General features: G+C 40.6%; 1 long non-coding RNA gene across 5 annotated transcripts in view; it reads left to right on the forward strand.

Moving 5' to 3' along the window:
- Positions 1–23814, forward strand: part of LOC140694725 (uncharacterized) — a 90433-nt gene that overhangs the window by 8723 nt on the left and 57896 nt on the right. For 2 of the 5 annotated variants that reach the window (XR_012070334.1, XR_012070333.1), the window contains exons 3-4: positions 7217–7337; positions 14064–14187. This is a non-coding gene — a long non-coding RNA (uncharacterized lncRNA). Of the gene's footprint in view, positions 1–7216; positions 7338–8099; positions 8374–14063; positions 14188–22739; positions 22953–23814 lie in introns of those variants that run through there. The other 3 variants (XR_012070335.1, XR_012070336.1, XR_012070337.1) reach the window with 3 other exon arrangements.

A 23814-nucleotide genomic window follows, 5' to 3' on the forward strand; every position in this document is an offset into this window, starting at 1 on the left:
TGTAATTCATGAATTATCACCTTTCCAGTTCTGAGTTTCTCATTTCTGTAGCATTCTGCTTCTTTTCTATTTAGAATAGCCCTTTCAGTATTTCTTTTAGCATGGGTTTAGTGTTGGTAAACTCCTGCAGCTTATTTTTGTCTGTGAAACTCTTTATTTTTCCTTCTATCCTAAAGGATAACCTTGCTGGATAAAGTATCCTAGGTTGCATCTTTTTTTCATTCAGGGCTTTGAATATATCTTGCCACTCCCTTCTGGCCTGTAGTATTTGTGTGCAGAAATCAGCTGAGAGCCTTATGGGGGTTGCCTTGTAACTTAATCTTTGCTTTTCTCTTGCTGCCTTTAGAATCATTTCTTTATCCTTGACTATGGCCATCTTGATTATGATATGTCTTGGTGTGGGTATATTTGGGTTCTTCCTGTTTGGGACCCTCTGAGCTTCCTGTACTTGGATATCTGATTCCTTCTTTAAGTTTGGGAAGTTTTCAGTCATGATTTCTTCAAAAACCTTTTCAATCCCCTTTGATCCTTCTTCCCCTTCTGGGAACCCTATTATGCGAAGATTGGTACACTTTATATTATCCCATAAGTCCCTTATGCTATTTTCATTATTTTTTTATTTGCTTATCTTGTAGTTCTTCTGAATGGTTGCTTTCTATTGCCCTGTCTTCTAGATCACTAATTCGTTCCTCTGCATTATCTACTCGGCTTTGCACAGCTATTAGGTCATTCCTCATCTCTGTCAATGAGTTTACCCATTCTACTTGGCTCTTCTTTATAGCTTCAATTTCATTTTTGACATATTTTATATCTCTAAGCACTATCTCTTTTAATTCCTTCAGCAATTTGCTCACTCCTTTTTTGAAATCTTGATCCAGTAGTCTATCGATATCTATTTCATTGATCTTTCTTTCAGGGGATTTCTCTTGTTCTTTTAATTGGGAAAGGTTTCTCTGCTTCCTCATCTTGCTCATACCTCTGTGGCACTGTGGTTTATGGAGTATCAGTTGTCTAATTTGGATCTTAAGTATTTTATCTATCTAATGCCCATTTAGGAATAGAACTTAGGAAAGAAAAGGAAAAAATAAGAGAGGGAGAACGAATTTTATAAGAAGGGAGAAAGAGGGTTTGAAACAGTGTATAATGAATAATAGATGCGCGAGTTGAAGCAGAGAATTAATCGGGCTGAGACGTCCTTTTAAAATCTTTAAAATATAAGGGGGGGAGATGAATAGATGTATTTGAAACCTGTGTCTAATCAATAACAGGACATCAAAACCCAAGAGAAATAGAAATGAATTAAGAAGTAAAAATTATGAGAGTAATAGAAAATAGAACAGGTAAAAACAGATTTTAAAAAAAAGGGGGGTTGTCGGTGTTCTCCTGGAGTCTGTGTGCTTTTAATGTGAAGTCCTTCTGTCTTCGTCCTGTTTTGGAAGCTCAGCTTGTTTTCATAGGCCCTCCGTTGGCGCCCTCTTCTGTACTGCTCCCAGCACCTGTCGGCAAGCAGACCGCACCTCCTCCTAACACGGGGTCAGGTGCAGCTCTCCTCTGCTGTCAGCGGGCGGGCGGGTCACTGCCCCTCCGGATGGCGTAGTCAGATGTTGCAGACTGGCCAGGCAGGAGGGCCGGTCGTGCCCCCTCCCAGCACCTCGGTCAGGGGCTGTGTTCCTGCCCGACAGGCGGGGGGCCGCTCTCCCTCTACCTGCGCCACCGGTAGCTCAGCTGCTCTGTGCAGCTGCGCTCTCCGCCCTGATCGGCGCTCCGCACTTGTGCTCCGGGAAGACCGAGGGACAGCCTTGTCCCTGCTCAGGGCCAAAACCCAGCTCCTTCTTTGTCTTTGTGAAGCAAGTTCTCTGAGGGACCAGGATGGAAGGATCCTATCTGCCCCGGGATGTAGGCCCGTCTCAGTCTGGCCCTTGAGGCTGCTAAGCCCTTCGGTGCGGATGCAGGTTTCGCCCCCGCCCCCGCCTGGATGCTCAGCACCGGACGATATGGCGGCTCTGCCTGAGCCCCACCTCTCTTCCCCCAAAAAGTTTCCGTGGGTTTTCAGAGATGGGGGTATGCAACCTTCCCCCCAAGAGCACATCAACCTTGCTGTTTTATGCAGGGCCCAGGTTGTTCTGCCCTGTACACCCACAGCCACGGCGCTCAGCCACTTGCAGTCCCCTGGGGCTGCCTCCGTGCAGCCGCCCCCGTCCTCCGCCCGGCTTGTGCAACATGGCCCTGCCCGCCGCTGCCGGCCCACGTCTCAGGCTGGGCTTCGGGGGTACGCTCTGTGCCCGTTTAACATAGTTCTCTCAGACAAGGGCTGCTCTGTACAGATGCGAGCCCCGGAGGTTCCCCCTCCTCCCCGCTGGCCTCTTAGTTGGAGAGGGGAGACCAGCGTGCGAGCGTCAGTCCTCCTTTGCCGCTCCCATCCCGCGGGAACCCTTCTGCGGTGCTTTGCCTTTTGTTCTTTCTTTTTTCCTTTTCTCCTACCAGATTTTTGGCATCTTTATCTTTTGAAGGCGGCGATGTTCTGTCGGAGTTTCGCAGGTGCTCATGTTGGCTGAGTGGGTCTGTAGATGTGGGTCTTGGTGTATTTATGGGAGAGGGTGACTTACGAGCGTCCTTCTACTCCTCCATCTTCTCCGTCTTTTCAGATCCTTTATTCACTTTTTAATTGAGTTCTCTTTTTATTGTGGATTTGTAGGAGGTTTTTTTTATTTGAAGATACAAACTCCTAATCAGATAAATGATTTGAAAAAATGTTCTCCTGTCTGTTGTTTTTTCACTTTCTGGATGGTATCTTTGAAGCAAAGTTTTACATTTTGATGAATTCCAATTTATCACTCTTTTCTTTGTTCCTTGTGCTTTGGAGTAATAGTTAAAATCTGAGGTATTTTATTTAAACGTTTATATATAAAATAACTTAATTCTTAGGACCATTCAAGGAGACGGGTGCTGTTGTTGCCCCAGTCTATGGATACGAGACTGAGATGCAGAAAATTTCACTGACATATCAGTGTCACAGCTACCCAGTGCTGTGGGAGTTCAGACCCTCATGTTTGTCCCCAGCATCTGTGATGTTCACCAACATGCTCCACTCCTTCCTGGATTCGTTAATGAAAAAGTCTTTCCTTTTTTGATTTCTTGTTAGTTTGTTTTCTCATTGGGGACCTCATCCCTTCATTTTCCTTGCAGAGATCAGTGTAGGTTTATTTTAGGTCTCATGTAGGCGGAAACATTTCTATCAGTTTACTTCTTTGTTACTCACTCTCGAGTGATGATTGATGCTAGTTGACCTAATCAATTCATGCTCAAGCCTTTCCTGCTCATCACACTCACTAAAAACAGAGCCATGACTTACAGAATGCTCAAAGAAGAATGTACCTGAGTGATTTTATTTTTCTAACAATCAAACCAATCAAATAAAAACCCCGGTGTTGACACAGATTATAAGCCCTCCAGAATAGGGTCACTGTCTTCCTTGTATTTCATTTGTTTTGTCACAGTGTCTGGATAATGCCTTGCTGTCCAGCAGTTTTGTGAGGATATGGTGCTCGTGAATCATTGTAAGGACAGAATTTTGACAACAGACTGTGTTGTTCATTTCACGAGGGAAAAGATCATATAGAAATACTGCTCAGATATATTTAAAAATTAAACTTGGAATTTTGAAAAGAGTTCAAGGAACCATACAAAGATCTTTTCCACTAATTTTAGGTCTATCTTAGACACATTATGGTTATATAGCAGAGTAACTTATCAACTAGATTTGACAAGAGGTGTGTATTATTGATTATTTGTTTTAGTTGAAATATTCTACCTGGGATAAAGTAATCAATGCCCATAAATGAACATATATGTTTGTATTTCTATGCAACATGGGAGCAGACTTCATATGTTTCTATATAATATATATGACTGTGTGTTTTAATCTGTCTGTCTGTTTTTATAGTTTTTCAGCAATGTTGTAACTTTAGAATTCTTCTAAGATATGCACTCCCGATACTACTGCAGTTTGTACTGTGTATCCTGTCTTATGCATGGGATTCCACTGTCCCCTCAGTGAGGAATTTCCTCTCCTATTGAGTTAGTAGCAGATTTAAAGGAACTGTGATATCTAGGCCTTTGCTCTCCATGTGTTTGCTGTGGGCTGTCAATCACGATTTTCCCTTTGAGTTTTCATTGTTCAATTAGAATTTTTGAAAATAACTGTTAATATGTTTCACCGGTCTCCCTAGAAACTTGATGTATTTCTGCTATTCGGTTTTCAATTTATGAAAATTGTAAATGCACACTTGTTTTAAAGTAGTCCCTTTTCACTAGATATTTATTTATCTCTTTATAGTTAAAATAATTTTTTCCCATTGAATGAATCGGTGTGCATGATTTAAAAGATACCTTACTTTATATTTTTCTTATTCTTTCAGGTATATTCATTGTACACAATTTAGAAAATAAGGATAAACACAGTAATAACTTAAAAATGGCCTCTAATATCATCTGGAGGTACAGATGTAGGGTTTGAAATTGAGAATTACAAGTCCTCTCACGTTGTTCTTCTTTTTCAAGTACGTTTTGGTTACTGAGACCCTCGAATTCCCATATGAATTGTAGCAGCAACTAGTCAGTTTCTGCAGAGGAGCCCGCTGGGATTGTGATGGAGACCACGTTGAATATACGGATCGCTCTTGGGAGCACTGCCATTCCAAGAGCACTTTCTTTTGATAGAGGAATGTGTGTGGAGTGTCTGTCCTGGTATTTAGGTCTTCTTTAATTTTGTTTCAACAATGCATAGAGTTTACAGAGTATTATTTTACTTTTTTTCTTTGCCTTTATACTGAGGACAAGTGTGCAAGGTACCGGGATCAGAAGTGTATTTGAGCCCCGCCACTTGCTGCCAACATGGACGCTGCACTCTTGCTTTGCCCTCTGTAAAATCTTGCATGAAATGAGACGTCGGTAATTCTCTCTTGAATGAATGATTATATGATTGTTGGATGATGCTTGAGAGTCCTTGTGATGATGTCATTTTCCCAGCCTTTCCCCTCTTTTTAACTATGCCGTTTCTCTTCCTTTCCTCCAGCCTGGTTTTCAGCCTGCCTGTGGCATTGATTTTCCCTGTCTGTAAACTCATCCTTTCACTGGTTCATGATAATGTTAAATGGGGACTGCGAAAACTTTCTAGATGACAAGAAAGAGCAAATCGATTGCATGCTAGTATTTTTAGAGTGTGTTATTCTTTTATCGATTGAAATTAAATCAGGCTGACCCCTTGAGCCCTCCCGTGAGCTGTTTTCGCCTTCCTACATGTGATAGTGCTCTTGTTGCTGCATGTGCCCTACCCCCAGTCTTGGTTTTGGAGTAGAGTAAGTCACCATCAGTGGAGCCCTCTCTTTAAAAGTTGAAGAGAACATTTGCCCCTTCTCTCTCATTGGGGACTTGGATGAGATGAGGTACCAAATAAAGAATGGAGCCCCACCTCATTCTGACCCCTGCTCTTTCCGTTGCTTTCTCCAGGGGAAAAGAGCACAATTCAACAATATAAAGATTAATTGTGAGCTAATGAGATAGACAAGACAACCGAATATTTATTAAATATCCTTTCATGTCAGAAACAAATGGATTATACACACAAAAAGCACACAAAGCACGGTAGTAACTTGATTACAAATGTGGGTCCGAGTTCAAGTCCTGCTCTGGAGTGACCAGTCCTGTGAGATGGAGAACTGGTAGGTCAGCTTAGCCTCTCCTGGACTTGTTTTCTGTCCTGCAGGGATGGGGCTCCCAAGGCATCCCTCCCCCGTAAATGTGCTCAAGGGTGTAAATGACGTGCGTGGGGAGCCCCAGCACAGCTGCTCATTTCTCCTAAGAGCAGGATAGAATGGATTTGCGGAGATGGCTTTATGACCACACCGTGTAGACTCTCAGTGTTCCAAAGGGATGCTTTGTGGTTTGGAGATGGGATTCTCACTTCTGTAAATACCCAATGATTGTGTTATAGCGCTCATCTGATTTGAATCTATTCTTTAGAAAGTACATATTGTAGATAATATTTTCCAAGAATGCGTGCTTTTTTCTTTTATTATTTATAGTTCTACCCTCTCATCTCTTGGTGTGACTTTACATGGAATCCTGGAAACAGCCCTAAGCTACTTGCCTCTTCACTCTTCTCTGTGGTGGTTTTCTTACCTGACTAGAAGAGGATTTTATATAGGAAATTTTCTTTGTTCCCCTTTTCTTGAAGTCTCTCTGTCTGTCTGCCCATCTCTCACCTGTCCACTCATTCTTCTGACTTGTTCCAAGTAGCACTTCAGGCAGCTTAAAGAAGAACAGATGCCAAATAAACAGGTGAGAAAATGGGGCCAAGTTCAGACAGTGAGGTTAGGAGGCAAGCCTGTGTGAGGGTTGCAGGCGTGAGACACACGCCTCTGCCCTGTGCCTTATAAGATGGACATCAAGAGTGTGCACGAGGCTCCCAGCAGACACAGGGAAACAGGGTTTGTGGGAGATGCTCGCTGGCTGTGAAATAAATAAGTGGCTAAGGAGAAGCCCAACCTTTCCAGCTACTAAGGCTTAGGAGAATATTTTGATTGTCTTCCAGAATCAGAGTATTTCATCTTTTATTTGTCAGAGTTCTACATATAGTTGGTTACATTCTATACCTGGAAATTTCTCCCAAACTCCTTCCTACGTGAGTCCCATGGCTCGGGAATGGGGCGGTTCTGCTCATTGACTGTGTTTGGACAGAAAAAGAAAATGACAGCCTCCAAGGAGCCTGGGATTTGTCAGTTATGTTTTGTCAGTGCTGTAGATTTCAGAGAATGCTTTCACAGTTTCTCTCCATCTGAGGCAGCAGCATGCTCTCTTAACAGCATTAGGAGCTCAGTGCCACGGGATGGTGGGGGCTGACTGCACTGCCGTCAAGACATCTAAGGTAGTCACTACAGGCGTGGTGCTTTTACATATGCATTTCATATTCTTTAATAGAAGGTTTCAACAGGAAGTTAATTAACTGAGTTAATTAACATTTAATAAATATGATGCTTTGTTGAAAAGACAGTTATAGGCAAAATATAAGCTGTAAAGATTTTAAGAACAGTTTCATTACTGAAATTTCATTAGGGAAGATTCACAGTTTATCTTATTTATGCCTCTCTTTTAAAGTAACAAAGAAACAAGACAGAAAAAGCAGAAGATGATTTCTGTTCTTCCTCTCGGCTTGCAGGTGCCCTCACCTCCAGTGGCATCCATCCAGACACCAGCACTGACACTGGCCGTGCTCAGAACTGCCTCAGCCCTGAAGACACAACTGACAAATAGAAGGGGGCCGCGTCCTGTTACAGCAGGTGATCTCAGTTTGTGGGTCGTTATGTAACTGCGCTGTGTTTATCAGGATCGCCCTTTCTACATTGCGTGACGTTGCTGCGGTGTCTCCTAGTTACTTGTTTCTGTATGTACTCGTGTATTTTCTCCAATGAGTGGTACTACACTTCTTAAAATGTTTTTTTAGATGAAAAATAGTGTATTTAATATAATAAGTCTGAGAAAAGGGACAAAATGGACTATCCTGGTCCCACAATTCAGAGATAATAATTAACACTTTAACATCTATTTTCTGTTCTTTTCGTCAGTGTGTATCAATTATCTCATAAAAACCAGCGAACACGCTGGGCCTCTTTACTGTGTGGAGACTTCCATTTTCCATTTGGCTTTTTATGTGTTTTTCTACAATATTCTAACTCCCCTGGCATGATTTTTAATGACCAGTATAGCATTCTGTCTTGTGGAGACATCGTCCATTTTACTTCGGACTTAAATTAACCTTTAAATTCCAAGTATACTTTACTGAAATACCAAAAAGAGAACTGTGGTGGTACCGATAGACCCCTATATTACTTCCCCTTATTTCCTGAGGGTAAAAGCTGTTGACAATGTGGTATATATATTTCATGAAATTTATGCCTATGACATATATATATATATGATATATATATATATATATATACACATACATACATAGATACATACATGAATCTGAGAAAGCCATGTATATGTGTGTGCATATATGCTTTATTGAAAAATAAGGTCATACTATATGTTTTCTGCAGCTCGCTTTATTCACTCAGGTGTATATCATAGACATCCTCCCAATCCAGACTCACCCGGTCCTTTCAGATAGAGTGGAGGGGTCCCCTGATGTGCAGGTGTGGTCTCCTGTGCAAGGACACATTTGGTGGGAGATTGCTGTGGACAAGACCCAGGACCACGCTGAAACTCCGGCCCCCTGAGACACCACAGCTCGCTGTGATTTACTGCATAATTTTCTTGATGGTGGACACTTAAATTTTCTCCATTTTCCACTGTCAAAAAGATGTTTGACTGGCATGCTTCTTCTGCAAATATTCCTGTGATCTCATATGAGTATTCCTCTAGTTAAGGCTTCTGGAAATTTAGTCCCTGGATGTGACATTTACATTCATCACAGGCTCTTTTCAAGTGACTCTAGAAATTCCTTCTCCAGTGGGGAATGAAAAGATGTAGAATAACTTATGTAACCAATTCTATATCGCTGGATATGATTTCAGTTCATGTTTTCTTCCCACCATTGTAAACAGTGCTGTGAAAATATCCTGATGACTACATCTTTTTGAACTAAATTTTTCTAAATTAAACGATTCCTAGAAGTGGAGTTGAGTCTGTGTGTACACACGTTTTTCAGAGTTTACATATGCATTGACATGTCGTCCTCCAAACACGTCGCTCACAGTTTGTTCTCTCACAGATGGACACTAGCTAGAATATCTTTTAAAAATATTTGCCAATATGATGAGCAAAAGTGCTTTTTCATTGTTTTAGTTTGCATTTGATGACCAGTGAGGTATTCAGCGTTTTTCACTTATTAGCCATCTGACTTTTAAAAAGTGAATGATCCCTTATGTCCTTTGCACACATTTAAGTGAGGGAGCTTCTTGCTGCTTTGTGACAGCTCTTTGTATGTTATGAACAGTAACCCCTTGACTTTATCAACATGTATCACACAGCTTTTACTTGTCATTTCTTGCCTTTCATTTTGTTCAGTAGGTTTACTTTTGTTGTGGCCCAAAGTATACTTAAGTTAGTAAATGTCTTCTTTTTGGGTTTTATTTTTGGTATTATTCTTAGAAATACTTTCTTATAACGGTACAAATCTCTTCTGTAGGTTTTGTAACCTCTAATTTGGAGATGATAATAGTGCTTGTTACAGTGAAAGGAAGTTGAATTAATGTGAGCAAAGAGTTGTATTCGTTGTTACTAGTACTTTCTAATATTCACATCACTTTCTATAATTTTTCTTGTGGTCATTATGACTGGAATAGAATTTGTTCTTTCCAGGTGATTCTCTGCCCCAGGAGAATTATTGAATTCATACTTTTCTCTTTGATTTGAAATCCCACGTGTACAAAATACTTATGTACACTAGAGTCTATTTTTGAGCTCATGGTTTATTTCTGTCAACCTTACTTTCTTACTCCAGCGCCATATCTTACAAAATGTAAAAATTTATTTAATATCTGACAGTGCAATTTTTTTCGATTCTTTTCTTCCATCCCAAATTTTCTTGGCTAGTATTATGACTTAATTATTCCTGAAGAATTCTAAAATACTTTGTTCAAGTTAAAAAAAAAACAGAAAAGTGTTTTCATAGGATTTTTTAAAAAGTTTTGAATTATCTTTAGAAGAAATTTGATCTTTACAAAACTGCTTTCCTCCATGCAATATGCTGATGTCTCTACATTCACATCTCTTACTTTACCCCTAAGTACAGTCCTGTAGTTTCTCCATGTAGAACATGGGCATTATTTTTGAGTTTATTCCTGATAATTGTTTATGTTTTAGTTAATTTTCTAAGTGAGAGCTTTTTGCTATTATATTTTTTAAGCTGTAAAAACTGACACCTAGGAAGGCAGATTCGGTTTGTAAATACTCACTTTGTAACTTGTCATTTAAAATTGTAAGTATTAAATACTTGTTGCAGAATCCTTTCTTTTCTGTTTTTCAAAATTTGTATCCAAGATTATCTAAATGGTCACAGCTAAGTAGTATAGGTGGGGAGACAGAAGGAGAGAGGTATTGTGGCTCATGTGCAAATTGTGAGCAGTTTCATGGCTGCTTTTAGGCTTGAGAAGCCACATAAGAGCCCAGTTAAGACCAGGGATGGCTTTGTATGTACTTGAAAGCCAGCTTTCCTGCCTTTATGGTGAAGCCTGGTGGGCGTGGCAGGTAGATGAACAAGGTCCAATGGAGGTTATTGGCTGCACAGAGCACTGTGTCTGTGAGAACTGGAGACCATCGCCATGGCAAATGCTTGGTGTCAGGAACACTGCAGGGGAGCTGGGGAGCCTGTGTGTTAAGGATTTTCCAGCCCTGGGAGTGAGAAGAGCAGACTCTGCATTCAGATCTGAGTTTGAATTCATCCTCTCTTGTTTACTGGTCCTCTGACTTTTGTCAAGTTATATACACTCTTTCAACCCCTGTTTTCTTGTCTCTCAAAATAGGATAATTATGGCCTGCTGCTAGAGTGTTTGATCTGGGTAAATGATTTGTGTCTATAAGATGCCACGTACTGTCACAAGTTCAGTGAGAAATGGGCTATTGCCTCTTCTTCTGCAACTCAGTGCTCGACAAGTCATCGGAGGAAAGCCAGTCCCTAATTTGTGTGTGATATAAGTAGGAACAAAATTAATGTCTTGTCTTTCACTAGCAGTATTCTTACTCCTTTGCTTCATTTACTTCTTTTCTTCTTTCCTTACCCCTTTCCCCCCTCCACCGAAAGAACCTGAGACTCTCTCAGAACAATAGATTCCAATTACTTTTAAGGTTGTCTCATTCTCATGAAATAACAGTAACATAAAAAAAACTGTACACATCCCAGAATTCATTGTATTTGATTTAGACACACATGCGTGCACACGCGCACACACACACACACACACACACACAATCAGGCTACCTCCCACTTACTGAGGGGGAAGAACCACTTATTCTGAGTTTTCATTCACTGACCGTGAGAGCAAAGTGTCTTACGCAGACTTTCACCTGGCTTCGTGCATGGTGTTTTTAGTTGGATTTCTGCTTTGTGGCCATAGAATTGTTCTCCTAATAGAAGAGAGGAAGTGGAGACATAGACATTCTCCTGAGATATTGGTGTCATCATATTTGAGTTGGGAAGGACTTAAGACAGCAGAGAGTCATAACTGTTTATGGGTGTGAATCCATGATAGTGTAACTTGGACAAGAACCTGGATCTTCTGCCATCGTGTCCACGCGGGTGAAGAGGTAACTTGTTGGGGGATGGCAGGGATCCTTCTTGCTTGATTTCCAGGGTCTTGCTAGTTTTCATTGCTCACCTGCCTTTACTTTAGGTCCATGTGGCCTCTCATGGGAAGGTCACTCTGTCCTGATAAATAGAGTTACTTATCAGAAAAAGATCTGGACCCACTCGTATTTCCCAGTTTTTTCTGCTGACCTGCTGACACTTTATATAAATGAGATATAAGAAACTACTTGATATAAAATCCTTTGTGTTATCGTTAGCCCTCGAGTTCCATAGGAATGGGGTCCTGTCCCAGGCTGTCTAAGACTAGATCTGAACAAAGATAGGGTGATAGGCTGTGCTGCTGGACCCTCCACAATCAAATGTGATTTCCACCTTAGTTTTTAGAATCAGGCAGATGAGCTCAAAACTTGCCTTTACCAGTTATTAGCTTAGTGAACTTGGGGAAGAAACTACTTTTGTGTGTACAATTTTCTTTGTCTGTAACTAAGCTCAGTATTTATTTTAAGGTTTTTGTTTTAGAATTGAATGAGCTAATTCCCTCATTTATACCTAAAATACTGATCGCGTGGTTCTATGATGGTGCCTTGGTTGTTGATTACTAAGGCACTCGGCGTTGAGAAAGGGGGTGGGTGACCACTGGATTCTAAAGCTTATATTCCAGGATATGCTTGTAAAAGACTGGATGTGCAGTGGATTTTTAGTAAATATCCATTCCTTTCCTAATCTGCATTGATTGTGTATATATCTTTATAATAATATATGAACATTTTTTAATGCAATTTAAATCTTTCTGTAGTATTTAAAATATATAGCTGTAACAAAAATACGTGAAATTAAAGGATTTCACTTTTATTTTGTTTTCAATAAGCAAAACAAAATAAAATAGAAAAGAAAAAGTGTTTTGAAGGAGCAGAAATAACTTTATTTCTGTAGAATCAGTTCCCTATGATAGGTTTTTTGGTTGTGTTGTTAAACAGCATATAAAATTGATAGGTTGTGACATACTGGAAATGAGGAAACAGTGGAGACATACTGCCACCAATGCAGTCATTTTATTACCAAGTCCAAACTCGTTCCGCTTGCTGCATAACAGGCCAATAAATCAGGAGATGAAGTGTTGGAGCAAAGAAAAGTGACTTTATTTGAAAAGCTGGCAGACTCAGAGGATGGCATACTGATATCCTGGAGAACCCTCTTCCCCAAGTCAGAATTCAGTCTCCTTTTATACTAAAAAGGCGTGGGGGTGTGGTTGGTTGTTGCAAACTTTTTGCTGTATGAATTGTTTTTCTTTGGAATCCTTTGTTCTTGCAGCCGTCCATGTAGGTCAAATCATGGTGCCTCTGTAAAACCTCCAAAAGAAATCAAAGTTTATTCTCTATTTTGCAACGTGCCATCTCTACATAAGTGCAGAAGAACTAACATCCTTAAAGATCAAAGCCCGGAGAATAGTGTGTCCTGGATATTTCAGTCTAAAGGCAACTTTCTTTTATAAAAGGTGCAGAGCTAGCAAGTCTGAGCCTAGAAAACAGGGCACAGGTTAAAAGCCAAAGGAACACATCTAATATAGAGTCAAACTTGTTCTTTTCTATTACAATTTTTTTCCATCTGATAAATAATTTTATTAATAAATATGGGCAATTTTTTTTTATTTTTGCTTCTTAATAACGGATAAGTGGTCCAAATACATTTTTGTGATCAGGAATGCTGTGCATGCCTTGGGGTCACAGCAAACTCTTATTGGGAGTGGTCGGCCCTTCAACATGCCTGATGCCCTGTGAGTGTTGGTGAGGGTCCCCCTAAACAGGGGCTGTCTTCAGTAACCAGCATATGGGCATTGACCTCTGGAGACCTCTTTTTCAGGTGCGGGAAAATTTTTCAGGTACTGTGATTGAAAAATTATACCAGCTGGGGATAATTAGGGAATAAAGGAAGAGAAAAAGGGCTTGGAGTAGAGTAGAAGAGAAGGAGAGAAGATCATGGAGCCTGGGGGCTTGGCAGCAGGGCCTCCGGAGAGAGAGAAGCAGGGGTGTGGAGGGGCCCGGTTCCAGAACCATCTCCTGCACCTGTCCCCGCGCCCAAGACACGCAGCCTTTAATTACCCAGGACTCTCTCGTGTCTGAACGTCACCCTGGTCAGAACCTTGAGAATCGAAATTAAGGGGTGGGCAGCACTAACCTAGGGGGTCACAGAGGACTTTGGTCAAGTGCACAGTGCCTTTTCTGGTCACGTGTCTTCACTTGCCCTTTATCTTTGGATCTGAGGAACAGGAGCAAGGAACTCAGAGAGAGATCCAGGAAGACATCTGACTGTGTTAGGGAGGACATTCACAGTGACACGGGGAGCAAGGACACTTGCAGCAAACTAAAATGACTTCACAACTATTGCATCAGAGCTGCAGGTGTGAGAGAGCCTAAGCCTGTCTCAGAGTGCAGGGGACAAGCGGAAAGGAATGGTAAAATTTCCACTGACAATTGAAATTTTGTTAAATAGCCTGCTACTGTTAATTGTATCACTTGAATATATGCAGGTGTATTTCTGTGAGCATTTATAGGTTCACACAACCCCATCAGCTCCTCTTGCCCCCATCGGGGATGGGCTTTCTCAAGCACAGTGCCCCTCCTGCTTGGGTGGGCCACTCTGTGGGTCCTTGCCTGGGGCAGGGCTGCTGCAGGGCACTGAGTCCCTGAGGCATAGCCTGTGAGACACGACAGGAACATCTCTACTCTTGACTGAGGGCCTCCTTTTACCCCTGCAGTGTTAGAATGCCGATGACTCAGTTAGAAAGATCCTTCGAAGCTGTCCGTGTCCTTGCCATCCAGAAGCGGAGCCTGGAAGCTTCCAAATTTCTCCAGAATGCGATCTATATTCACCTTCAGCAGGTGAGTGTGTGCCCACTTACAAGTGCAGGAATTACTGAAGTTTTTCTGAAACTTACTCACCATTATTCCATCTGTTTCTTCTGTGCTAGGATTCAGTATGGTCTGCTAAAAATTCTGGAGTCAGATCTTGAAACCCTGATGAAGAGGATTATTTATTTTATTTCTTTATATGATAACATTTTCTTTGAAAATTCAGAGTTTTCAGTTCTTTGAGGAATTTTTTTGGGTGTTGTACAATCAACTTTGCTCTTACCATCTTTGTGACCTGTTGATATATGCCTCTCATCTGGCTTCTGTCACTTGTGAGGCAGTTCCATTTGTGACCCTGTGCAGGATGTTCATGTTATAAAACATAAAGTCTGTAAAAGTACAGTCCCTTTTACTTCAAAGACATTCCACAATTAGTATTTAAATTTGGGTGTGGTTTTTAGAAGACAGTATGATTAGAACATGTAATTGCAGGTTGCTAGTGCAAAATCCCCAAATCAATAGTCTAGCTCAACATCTAAAATCTTTCTAATCTACCTTGGATTTGTATGGATAAGTGAAGCAGTTTGCTAAGAACACAAGACCAGGTTTAGATACAGGCTGGTGTTTCTCAGCAGGTCCTCCCAAGCTGAAGTTCTGCCATAGGGTGGGGCCGAGTGGAGAGGGCGGGTCCTGCCCTCCCTGAGCTGAGAGTTTCATGGCAAAGACATTCATCAGGTGAAGAACTGGGAGATTATTCTAAGAACAGTGGGTTTGAAAAGAGTCGTATAAGCATGGGACTGACACAGTCCAATTTGTCTCAAGTAGGGGAGAGTGTCTTGGGGCCACTTGTGAGACTTGTGAGTCCAGGTGGTCAGTGTTGGTGGCTTCTACTTGAGCTGTGTGAGGGTCAGTGTGTAAAATTGAAAAGTTTGAAGGCATATTTAGATGGTAAAAAGGAAAGGATGAATGCTGTCTGTGAAGGTAGGATGCAGTAAGGCCCAGGTTTCTGGGTGGATTAATGAGATGGTCCTGCTGTTCTCTTAGGAGGGAAACATGCAGAGGGAGTTCTGGGGGAAAACTGATGAGTTCAGCTGTGGGTAAAGTGAAAGACTGTTAGATGTGTGTTCTGAGAGCTCAGGTGAGAGCCAGTAGTGAGTAGGTGGGGAGAGAGACTTTCAAATCCTTTTGTCTTGTGAACATACAAATAAGTATGAGTAATGACACACTTAACACCTCAGTATTCTGTTTTTAAAACCCAGTAACATTTTGTTATATTGAGGGCAGAGGTTCTTAATGTTTTTAATAGAAATAAAACAAATAGAAACAAAATAGTGGAGTTAATCAACATCTTAGAGTTGATCTGTGTCCTTGTATGTATTTTGATACCACATCTGTTTATTAGCATAATCTACAAAAGCTTGTTTAGCATAAGAGTTAAAAAGAGGGACGGGGCACACAATGTTGGGGTTTGAGGCTGATGTTCTTGAGCAAATTATGTAGCCTCTTTGTGCCTTAGTTGCATCTTCTGTGACTGCACCCGGGGCCCTCATCACAGCTGATTTCCTAGACTAGATGTTGGGAGGGAGGCTGCTGAAGGGAGTAAGAAGTGGCAACTGCTAGGGACACTGAAGAGAGGAAAAAAAACTGATTAAAGCCGGGAAACTGAGTACAAATACACTCAAATTGAAAGAATCCCGCAGTGTTTTGAGCCACTTAGCGTAAGGGAAACAAAATCACGTGGACCCAATTCTCTTGAGCATATGAGTATTGTGGGTGGGAGGGTGTCATCAGAAAAGGGTTGAGAAGAGGCCTTTTGGAATCCCTTGAAGTTTCCAGTAAGGATGGGGTGCAGAAGTGAAAACCCCCTGCTTCACAGTGGAAGCTGCTGTTTTGTGTGAAACTGACCAAAGTTTGGAAGCCAGTCATCAGCGTTGCTGGCAAATGAAGGGACTTCTGGATTAGGTGGGGCACTTGCTGTGACTTCCAGGTGACCTGCTGGCTGGGGGCTGTGAGGCGGGCAGTAGGTTTGCAGGGTGACCCAGGCATAATCCCTGGCTCTGAGGCTGCTGGTCTGACTAGCAGACCTGGGCACCCGCAGTCCTAATGGGGCAGATTTGGATGTGGCCTAGGACACTTGCCGTGCTGAGGGTGAGAGGAGTGCTCCCCTGTGTGGGTGTTCCTGCGGAGAGTGGAAACGTCCTCCTGCAGGGGAGGAAGACCCTCTGAGCAGGGGGCCAGAAGCATAGGCAAGACCAGCCTGAACACAGAGGTTTTGGGGAGTCGGAAGTCATACAGTGGCCCGAGCAGCCTTGTTACTGAGAGACTGGAGGAAAAAGATGCTGAAAAGTCAGGCTAGGGTCCGACACTGTGGTGGGTTATGAGTGACAAGAAAGGACTGGTCAGGCAGGCACAAGAGAATTCTGTGGGTGTCCCAGCTGGTGCGTCCTGCCGGAGGGAGGAGCAGAGATATAGACTTTGCCACTTATTAGCTGTGTGACTTTGAGCAATATCACTGAACCTCTTTCTACATATATCTTGATCTGTAAAGAGACAATGTGACAAGCTCGTGTCATCAGAAGGCTTAGTTTAGCTCTGATCCTCTTTGTCCCGTTCTGTCAGTGTTGCCCTGCAAGTTTCTGCAGCGGCTGCTCTTACCCTGAGATGGGAGGGCATAGAGGGACATTGTAGTACACGAGGACAGGAAGGGGTTGCTTTAAAAGCAGACATGTAGCCTCCTGCAGTTGCAGACCTGCAGGCAGTTTGGTTGACAGTAGTGGAGAGGACTTGGGAGGCCTTAGCATCGCCTTAAAACCTGTTTTCCCTTGGAGACCGGATGTGACTTTGCAGATTAAAGTTGAAGATTTGGGCTTCTGTCAAAGCTGTTTTCAGAGATGGGTATATAAGTTACATATGGTATAAAATAAATGTTTTATTTAATGTGTGGGACTTTGCAGCTGTTGGGAACAGCTCTGTTGGCCTGGTCTCCAAGGAGGACAGTAGAGGTCAGCAGAGCGTGCAGGAGGGCAGGCAGACCATCTTACTTCTGCAGTCGGTTCTTCAGAGCAAGGCACTCTGTTGAGTTGACTCTTCTCTAAGTTTGGTCTGAGCAGACAGTAAAGTAATGAGTTCTGGTGGGATTGTATAATGACAGGAAGAAAGGGGAACCCGTAGTTTTTCTGGGCTAGAACACGCTTTTGGTTCCTGATTCAGTGTGTTCCATTACAGAATTGATGAGTTGTGTCTCTTCTAGGACTTGCTTTAAATAAACGCCCAGCCTAAAAGTGAAGAGTTATGTTTTATTTGGAGGGAGGACCCGAGCCGAGATGAAAGCCTCTCAGATCACTCTGAGGGACTTCTCCCAAGAGGTAGGGAAGGAGCTGGTTATATAGGAGATTTACAACAAACACCAGGTAATTGGGACAATAAAAGTTTTCTTGTTATCTAAAGAAATCCAGGTATCTCAAGTTCAAGAATTAAGTGCTTTTCTATGTATGGGAATAAGGAAACATTTTGGTCATTGAATTCATTTCTTTGACAAGCACCTAGCTACCTAGGGCCAGTTTCCTGTCGTTTCTTATTCTGAGTCCGCTCAGAGGGCACCACTGTGAGTGGCTGTGAGGCTGGGCTGCAGGCATGTACTCGCTGGGGGTGGCAATAGCCGCTGATGTCTTGGTTTCAGTATTCTTTGTTTACTGACATGGTTGCATTATTTTCATTCACATTGTAGTATTTTCATTCACAGTGCTCCGACTTGGTCCTAAATTCGACCAATATTTTGAGAGACATTTCATGACCAATTTTGTCCCACGGTGCTAGGATGGCTCATACCTAGTTCAGCTGAAGAAATTTCTGAGCTGCCATTCAAGGTGTTAGGTTTTTTATCAGGATCTGTTGATACTAAAAGTTCTCAGGATCGCCTGTCTTACTAGTTTATTATGATCCAAAAAATGTTTGCCCTTCGTTGCTCATTTCTATACCTAGAATCACACTATTACAATTATTTTATACAGGGTTATAAATTTTATCTAATTCTTCAAGATGTTTAGCCATCATCAATCTTGTAGACCTAGTTACACATTGGGAAATGTAACAGACAACAATTTTATAAAATAGACAGGATATAAGTAATAAAGCTAGTAACATTAATAAAGGCACGAGTAAGAATTTAATAGTCGAGGAGTTACATATTTGGGTTAAAATTTTGCTTGTGTTTCCGATTGAGTTTGAGTGACCTTATGAGAAATTTCATATTTATGGTCAGGGCCAGAGCAGGTATTATTTGGCCAGGTGAGATCGCCCAACTTGTATGTTCCACAGTTGCCTAAACAGAAATATAATTACCTTTTTAGAATAACATTTCTGAGGGCTATCTAGTTAGAGCCATGGAGTAGGGAAACCCACCAAGGTAACATAGAAGTACTAGACATAGGTAATTTACCATGAACTTAACAATTGGAGTAGTTCATAATCAAAGGTAGGAGAAATTATCAAAGTAATTGGCATACAGTCCTGGTCCGGTGTCTTGGGTCAGCTGTCTAGCTCAGATGTAGTCTTCTTCTCATCCTGACCTGGGTAGCTTTTTCTCCATTTGAGCATTGTTTTAAGGTGAGCAGTGTTCTATAGGCCAGTGCACTGCAGGGGCTGTTTCTGATAGGAAATGAATCCGAAAGTCTGTTTCCTTCAGCTTTGGTGTGTACGGTGTATTTAAGAGTACCTGATAAAGGGTCCTTCTATTCAGGTTGGAGACAGTTCTTTAAGTCATGCCTGTTCCATGATGTATAACCCCCTGGCTGCAGGTCATTGGGCATTGGAACTTTACCCAAGGATAGATTACTGAGCATCAGAAACAAACCTAGAGTATCCTTTTCATAATTCAATTAAACAGAGCAATGTGACATAACAGCAAGGAATGATCTGGAATGTGTCTTATTAAATATAGACCTCAATTAACAAAACTAGAATTTAATATCCACTAAAATATAATCTTTTTTCTCTCTAAAATTACCCTAATATTTCTCAAATACAGCCAAATGAAGACAATTTGTTTACAAGTCTGATTATTTGATCATATAGGCTTTTTTAAATTGGCTGTGTTGGAACTTTTAATAACGAGTCTCAGGGTAGAATGTTAATAAGCTTTTCTAAGGCCAGGAAAGCAAAATCAAGGGCTTGTCATGGGTTTCTGCCTTACAGATTTAGGTAAATTCTTTTCTCTTTAAAATCCCTAAAATATTTTGGGATTCCTATATCTGTTAGGAGATGAACTTCCTCGTTTTTCTGATAGAGCCACTGGGGACCTAAGAGATTTTAGTCTCTTGAGGGATCAGATAGAGGGAAAATATAACACTTCCAAATCAGATTACATAGGTATAATTCATCAAATTGCTGTGAATCATAACTTGCTTAAGGAGAAGAGTTTATTTATGTCTGGGAAACAGGTTAAAAGCCAGTAGTATTTCAGACAAAATCAAAAATTATAACCATACTCACCAGATGTAACTAATTCTTCAAATCAGTTTTCATTAGACCTTTAAAATTTCTTACCCAGTTTAGTTCAGTGCTATAGTTTGAAATTTATTAGAAACCAGTAAATCTCCTTGAAGAGAAAGCACTTTGCAAAATCACCAGAAGGAAACAATTAACTGTCTATAAATGACAAAATATTTAAAAGCATGGTTCAACACCATTACACTAAAATCAATAAATTAACCTGCATACTATAACCAGAAATATGACTGGTAACATTTTAGATATGCCATAATTTTAGGGAGTCCATATAATATGTAGAATATCTATGTTAATAATGTTTTCTCATACAATATAACCTTTGAAGATTTATTATTCATTTGACAATACCATGTATTTAACATGCCAAATGAAATTTACTAGTTTTAAATCTCTTTTTGGGATGTTTCAGGGGCACGCTGTAGCATCCCAAACTTAACTGGAGATTAAAAGAACTTTAATTAGAACTTGATATTTGGGGAGCTTATTAAAATATTTCAAAAAGCTTGGTCAGATAAACATATAGATCACTGTAAAGTAGTACTTATTCATTAAGAAAGTATGTCAAAGGTAAAGGCAGAACAGATCAGGTAAGTGGTATAATATGCTTTACATTTTGTTACTGAAAGCGAATGAACATTTTAAAAAAATTTTGTCCTCTTAACAGAGAGAAAACCAAATCTAGTCTTGTACCAGCTTAAGTCGAAGATTCATTTACTTTGCCCAAGTTGATTCTAAACTTAGCCAATTCCGACTACGTACAAAACTCTTTCCTTAGGGTTCCTCTTCCACATGCCTTCCACAGCTTTCTATAGTCATATTAGTGTGTCCCTTATTTTCTGTTCTATTCAGAAGTGACCAGCTTCAGGAGAAAGTCACTATTTTTCATTAACAAAATATAATTTCATTCTTATATCTTCCTTTACACATTTATCTTACTTTCCTAGGATACTGAGATCATTCCCTTAATAATAGAGACTACTTCAGGGTGGCACCAACCATGTATTAATATTTCTAAACACCTTTATTTCTCTGTAAGAGGAAGTTAAATCTTAATTAATTCATGTTTCAATCTTATTTTATCCAAAAATAGCATAGCTATTTAATAAAATCCTATCATTTAACTTAAAGTAGCACAAATCTAGAATTTAAAGATACCAAACATTTGGAGATTATCTTAAGCATACATTTTAAAAATATATTTTAAAAATTTACCCTAAGCTCTCATCTCATTTGTATTTAATTTACTTAAAATTTTACCACACCACATTACTATAATATTTTTTGACAAATCTGCACCAGATATAACAGGATCTTATTTGACTTTCATTAAACCTAGATACAGTAAATGTAGTATACTTAATATTGATGACTTTAAAGATGTCTATATTAATTATAACATACTTAAACTAAACAATATCAAATATTATCTTAATATTGAATATTTTCCAGTTCACGTGAAGCTGAAATTCAATTTGGTCAGTTTTTATTTTAAAATACTTAATTTGTAAGCTCTTATTTTTTATGCCAATTAAGCAGATCTCTTTGACTTTCATTTTTTTTTTTTAGCTGTAGAAATATCTCACATCTATAATGTGTACGCAGGCTTATAAACAGACAAAAGCTGGAGATTTCATAGCTTCACTTTAAAACTTACTTATGAGGTAAGTATAATAATAGTTGGAGTAAACTGAATTTGCTTGCTCAAATCACTAAGGCTTACTGTTTATGAAAGAGACATTTAAGATTTCTTGACAAATTCTTAAGGATCCGTCAGAGTTCTGAGTTCTAAAATGCCAAAAATTTCTTTGTTCTAAAGTTTTATCTCCTTGAGCTAATTAGGCTCAGTCCTAGGTCACTGTTTGCTGTATTTATATTTCTGATCTGCTAGACAAAGACACACGCTTCCAGTTCCCCAAAGAACTGCTCTGTCAAAGGATTCTTGAGAATCCCAATTTATTTGCGTGGCCACCATATGTACACAATACTTCTACCTTTTGTATGGCAGAGTCCAAGATTTCCTTTAAAAAAAAAGGAAACATATATATACATACATACACAAACATAAAATACCCAGAAAAAGATAAAACGTTTACATTTCAAGGACATAGGAAGAGAAATCCAAGTTCCCCCTAAAGGGGATTTTGTTTTATGAGTTCAGAATTCCAGAAAATGTTTTTAACAGGCCTGGATAGTTACTTTCAGAGTGAGTTTTTATTTTCTAATTCCCAATTAATTTTGTTAGTTTTGTACGTATATAAACCTGGCTGTGGAATTAGTTGGAGGCTCGCAATCTGTGATTACTTTTTCTTTTCTTTCCTTTTCTGTTTTTTTTTTTCTTTTTTTGAAAGTTCTATTCACCATTCTAAGGTCGGGTTCTCAAAATAAAATTGCTAATAAGTTTTCCTGTAGGGACAACTCTATGGCATTAAGTATTTGCCTCTACCACTCCTGCAAGTTTCTCTGTCAGCGGAGAAAGCTGTTACCAGCCAGGAGGAGGTTCCCATTTTTCGAGTTGAAAGGTTCCTCATAAGAACTTTAATTTTATCCCAAAAAATTCAATGGAGGTAATCAAATTGAGGAAAACATTAGATCAGCCTCTTACCTAAGAACTCAGTCCTGAACCCAGTGTGTTTCAACTTGGACCCACTCGGGACTTCTCCACTGGGTGAGTATTTTCCTGGTATGTTTCCACCAGTCCCACCTCAGAGGTTTCCTCAAGGTGGGTGTTTCCCGTTACCTTTCAACCAGGCCCTACCCAGCATGTCTCCACTGGGTGGGTTATTCCCTTCAGTATTTTTCAACTGGAGGGCCAGTTACCTGGATACACCACCAAATAAATCTCAGGATCATCAACCAATATGGGAGATCCTAGAACCATGAGAAACTCACCCAAATTCATCTGGACTCCTCGAGGAGGAGGACGGGCACAAAGGACCACTGCTGCTACCAAGGCTCTGGTTCCTCGGAGAGTTCAGTTGGAGAGAAGTCTGCTCTGGGTCCCTTCATGGTGTCCAAAACTGTTGACTGAAATACATGGGCATCCTAAAAGTTAAGAGTTATGTTTTACTTGGCAGGAGGACTCGAGCAAGGATGACAGTCTCCCAGATCGCACTGAGGGACTGCTTTGAAGAGGTTGAGGAGGAGCTACGATATATAGGAGATTTACAACAAAGACCAGGTTGTTGGAACAACAAAAGTTTGCTTGTTATCTAAAGAAAGGCAGGTGTCTCAAGTTCAAGAATTTAGTGCTTCTCTATGTATGGGAGGAAGCAAATATTTGGACTCACTGAATTCATTCTTTAGACAAGCACCTAGCTATCTAGGGCAAGTATCCTGTCCTTTCTTATTCTGAGTCTGCTCAGAGGGCGCTGTTATGAGTGGCTGCAGAGGCTGGGCTGCAGGCCTTTACTTTCTGGGGTGTGTTGGCAGCCACTGATGTCTTGGTTTCAGCATTCTTTGTTTACTGAAATGGTTGCAGTGTTTTCATTCACATTGTACTATTTTCTTTCACAGACTGATTATGGATAATCTGCAACCTTGGAAAGCAACCGAGATGGAATTACTGCAGGTACATTCTACTTTAATAAGCCGTGTGCAAACATAAACATGGAGGAATCATACAAAAGGATTTGTTGGTGTAGGGAAGGGTTTCTGCACATTACAGGCGAAGGCAAGGCAGAATTCCTCTCCTTTGTATGCAGGGACGTGAGTCCACCATTCTTTTCTGTAGTGGTTTCTGAGAACAATTTATGGTAATTAACCAACATTGACAAACGGTGGAACACAATGCATTTAAGAGCTGGCCAGCTGCAGATTGTTTATTGGAAGGTGGATTTCATAGGCAAGTGGTCAGGTGGATGGGAGAGAGAGAGATCCCAGGCCTGGGCCCAGATTCAGGTTTAAATCACCATTTCCTCACCATAGAGCCTTGGACTAGAATGTAACCTCTCTTAACCTGTTGGTGAATCTGTGAAATGGGCATGATAATATTCCTTTGTTCCTGGGATTGTTGTAAGTTGTAAAGAGTATTATAGCACACATGAAGCACTTAACACACTGGCAATTAGCAGTGTTCACTTTGTGCGGCCACCCTGCTTGGCGTGTGTCAGAGCCATAAAGGCAGCATGTGTCTGTTGAGGGCGCACTGGT

This window comes from Vicugna pacos, unplaced genomic scaffold (assembly GCF_048564905.1).
Source record: "Vicugna pacos unplaced genomic scaffold, VicPac4 scaffold_103, whole genome shotgun sequence".
In the NCBI taxonomy this organism is placed as follows: Eukaryota; Metazoa; Chordata; class Mammalia; order Artiodactyla; family Camelidae; genus Vicugna; species Vicugna pacos.